This window comes from Triticum aestivum, chromosome 7D (genome assembly GCF_018294505.1).
Source record: "Triticum aestivum cultivar Chinese Spring chromosome 7D, IWGSC CS RefSeq v2.1, whole genome shotgun sequence".
NCBI classification, from domain to species: Eukaryota; Viridiplantae; Streptophyta; class Magnoliopsida; order Poales; family Poaceae; genus Triticum; species Triticum aestivum.
This window is the reverse complement of record NC_057814.1, coordinates 17,197,313-17,202,124: the sequence shown is the minus strand read 5'-3', so window position 1 is coordinate 17,202,124 and position 4,812 is coordinate 17,197,313.

Genomic DNA, 4,812 nt, shown 5'->3' with positions numbered 1-4,812 from the left:
TTAGAAGAATATATCTCTCTATTTACTATCATTCGGCGTCTTTGATTTCGATTAGATTATTTTAATTTTTAATGGAATAGGTATAGTTTGATACAAGAATCCATTTCTCAAAGTAATGAAACCATTCTCTTACAGGAAATGGTTCGAAAATCACTATACCAGCTTTTATGTACCGTGAAAAGTTATACCTGTGAAGGTCGCGCATTTCAGTCAGATTCAGATCCATTTTTCTAGTCCATGATATAATAGAACGAAATAGGATAGATCTTCAACATGTTTAGCTAAGACAAAATATATACAAATGTGGATAACATATCAATATGAAGATTGTGACCTGCCACATAATGAAACCGCCAGTAGTCGCGAATATCTCATTCTTCCCTAATCCAATATTGGAGAAAGAAGATCTAGGAGGGGCCTATATAGAATGTAGTCAGAAATCCATAGTAGAGTCCGACCACAATGACTGAATTAATTATCATCATCGAGAAACTTAGACTACTAAATAGAAAAGATTAGAAAATCAAGGCATGGGTCTCCTTTTTCCTTTAGAGTTTTTTATATGTACAATTTCTTGTTGTTTCAATGAGAATTTCTTGACTTTCCATATATAGAAAGCGATAGACTATAAATGGCATTTCTTATGTCAATAAGACCAAATGGATGGATATTAACTATGGGAAGTGCTAGGAAGTGAAATAGAGTCACTTTGGGCTTCCCTATGAAATGAGGCATGGAATAGAGTCATTATGAAGAAATTATGGGTGTGTCGAAAGAAACTTTGGACTCATATTGTTCATGGGATGAGAGCTGGAGTTGAACTCTAGGAGGTCAGCTGCTAACTGACCGGTCGGCGGTTCGAATCCTATTTGGGGAGATTTTATTCACTCTTTAACGTAAGAATTTTAATGCAAGAATAAAGAATCAAATTAAATGGCTTGCTTTGACCCTTACGAGTAGGTAACTCATTCGTTGTCCTTGTTTATATTTCTATTGCGTTCTATCTCAGCGTATCACATTCTGTTGTATGATTCCACTTCGAAAAAAGGAAAGGGCATTGGATTCTCACCAATGTTTTCGTTACTCACACCGACAGTCCCGCTTCCGCTTCGTCGACCCATGCTTTCAACGTTGCTTCCCTCTAAGGCGGAACGGTACCCTGCCGATATATTTTGACATCCCACAACTTCTGTGGATCGCTTAGACCCGTTCATCTTCTGCGCAAGGGCGCTCGATCAGTGAGCTATTAGCACTCATAAAAGGGTGGCTGCTTCTAGGCAAACCTACTAGGTGTCTTTGCACCCTCGCCTCCTTTCTAAATGGGCAGGTCATTTAGAGGCCTTAGATGGGAGCCCCAATTTAACTCCTTCAACGCTAATTCCTCCAACTGTCGCTCACTATGTGACTTAGTGGGCTGCATCTAAAACACCCACCGCTGGCTACTATTTCTTCTTTCTTAGATCGGTATCTATTTCTCGGCCGTTTAACTAACAGAAAAAATAAATAAGGTAGGACATATTTTGACTGGTGACTTTTGAAAATAAAGGTCAACCATTGACCTTTGCTTAAAAAGTAAAAATAATAGAAAACACAAAAAATCTAAAAAAGAATTATGAGTTCAAAAATGTTCATAGTTTTCAAAAAAGTTCACAAATGAAAACATTCATGAATATCAAAAAAAAGTTCATAGATTTGAAAAAACATCATCCTATTTGGAAGCAAATTCATCAAGAAATAAGTGCATCAAATTTGTAAAAAAATTCACAATTACGAAAAACAATTCATTGAACTTGAAAAAAAGTTCATAAAAATTTAAACAAGTATATGGAATTTGAAAGAAGTTCATAAAGAATTTGGAAAAACATTCAAAAATATGAAAAAAGTTGAACTTTTTTCAAAAGGCTCATTTAATTAAATAGAAATTCACAAATATTAATAAAGTGCATTGATTTTGTAAAAGAGTTCATGAAATTTGGAAAAACAAATTATGGAATTTGAAACAATATTTCACAAATTTGAAAAAAATCATCAACTTTTAAAAAATTATGAACTTGCAAAATTATCACAAACTTCTAAAAGTTCATCAATTTACAAAAAAAAGATCATCAATTTTAAAAAATAATCAAATTTGAGGAAAAGTACCTACATTTTGAAAAAAAAGGAAAAAGAAACAAAAGAATGAAAATGAAAAGAAAAAAGGGAAAAGGAAAAGAGAGAAATAAAACACTTACGAAAAGCCATGCATAAGAAAACAAAATGGAAAAAATGAAAAAAACACAACGAGAGCATCGCATAAGAGAAAGAAAAATAAGTTAATAGACATGACAAATAAGCTATCCCGCTTGGTTGGTGTGCCTGCACAGAAGCTATGATGGCTATAGTTTAAATCGTCGATGATGCATTACTTTTTGATGGTTTAAAGAAAAAACTAAATGCGCTGAGCCCAGGAGGTTGTGGGGTGTGCACCGGCTTGCATAATGATAAGTAACAGGCACAAAGAGCGGCAAATAGGAAATGCCGCCGGTCTAGTAGGATGTGGATCGTCAAGCTGACACCAGTCAAACGTTTTTCTCTATTTTAGTTTTATTTAAATTTTAATGCATATATTAAAAAACATAAATTTACTGAAGAAATTTAAAACTATGAACTTTAAAAATAGGTTAGCATACAATAATAAATTTATTACCCCTTCGATCCGTATTAGTTGCCACTGGTTTAGTAAAACTTTATGCTAAAGTTGTACTAAACCTGCGGCAATTATATTAATTGCCTCTTGCTTAGTAGAACTTTATACTTAAGTTGTACTAAAACTGCGCCAATAATATGTATCAAAGAAAGTAGCATATTTGAAAGGTTTTTTATGACTTTCAAAAGAATCACGCAATTAAAAATGTTCCGAGTTTGACAAATGAATGAGGAATTTTAGAAATATTTATGCAAAAAATATTTGCGTAATGCATATAGAAAATGGTTTATTCCAATAGAAAGTTGTCCATGACATTTCTTAAAATGTGCAATACACAATGTAAGAAAAATATTCACGCATGCTTAAAAAAATTCTAAACACAAAAATAAAAATGACTGCCTTTCAAAAAGAATTGAATGGTAAACACAAAAACAAAAGGGGGAAACACAATATGAAACCCCTAAACCCTCCAAACCCCTAAGCCCCTCCTTTAAAAAAAAGACAAAAACGCCAACGCCTGGCAGCTGCGTGACGCATGAATGCCTTTTAGTCTTCGACAGGCATCATTGCGGTGATGGTAACTCGGACGTGGCCTCTCTATCGGACGAGCGGCATCCTGATCCAGATCTGGGGACTTGACATCGTCATGCTCCTCCTGGCAGCCTCGTGGTAGCATCGGTGAGTTGTCGAACAGAAGTTCCGTGCCTTGGCGTCGATGAGGGTGGCACCCGTGGGTGCTGCGCTCTTCTCGGCGACAGTGTTGTGATTCTTCCTCCATGTTAGGGCTTCGGGTGAAGGCCTTTGTCCGGTGTGCACTCGGCAGCGAAGATGATCTGCGTCGTTCTCGCTCTTGGGGGCATTGTGGTGGAGCTTAGGTGTGCTAGGTCGTAGAGCCATGGTGTTTAGTTCGTCCGGTGCTCATTGTTGGTAGCATCGTCGCGTGCGTTCTATGTGTACGGAATATCTCAGTATTGACTTTGTGAGAGGGCTACCTCACCTTCTTGTGTCGGTTGGCCATGTAAGCCTGTTTGGAAAGGTGGTAGAAAAATGGGCTGTGTAATCATGAACTTATGGACTCATCTAACTCAAGCACAGCTGTAAAACAACTCAAACAAATGAAGGTCTTAAAGGTCTTACAGGCCAAAATAGCACACCGGGGAGTCTCCAGGTAGCTCCGCCCCTATACTCAAGAAGGGAAGAAAACCACAGCCCCACTAAAAATGAGACAATTTATAAGTCGTCTCCCTGCCACTCTAACATGATCATTATGCCTGGAGTGCCGTGTCTACGTGCTAATTAATCCATATCAACAGCTAACACTGTAGTTAACATGATCATCATTGCAAAAAAGCATCTACTGCAGATCTTGTTGCCTCCTACCTGTCTGGCCAGTCTCCTGAGACCCTGACTACACATTTTTCTACGTACTCCGCCACACACACAGGCTGATCTGTCGAGGCATTTCTTTTCCTTTTTGTGGTAAAACGAAGCTACCCTTTGACGCGGTAGTCGACTTTGCCCAAACAAAAGATTATCCTACAGACGTTCACATGTAAGCTGTCTCCCAAATAATTTAGCAGAAATTATCCTGTATGCCAATGATGCTGACGCCAGCCATATACTACTACTATTATCACCTGAATCGCTCAGCATCTCTTTCGTTCACATGCGACTAGCTGCTTGCAAAAAGAAAAGAAAAGAAAAAGCGACTGGCTGAAAAGTTCAAAGAAAGAGTTGGGAGGTGGAGCGCATCTTTCCATGTATACTATTGCTTACTGAAATTAGACCTTTATAATCGGCCCGTACTATTGCTCCTTCTCCCTGTTCCATCGATCGGTTGACCTATATATATCGGATAGCTAGCTCCTAGCCTGTTTGTGCTCCATGATTCCAGGGAATCTAAGCTAATTTATTTCGGGGCTGTACGTTGGATCAACTCGATCCAACTGATGGGGGAGGTCATCTTCCAGCAATTATCTTGTTTCGACGATGACACACTTCTTTAATTCCCTACCGAAAATAGAAGACAAACTCCAATAATAAAGGGAGTACATAGTTTAATAAAATATAGGGCCAGTTCTTTTGGGCCGCTTAAATAATTAGATGCCTCTCCCTAGCTTAAAAAA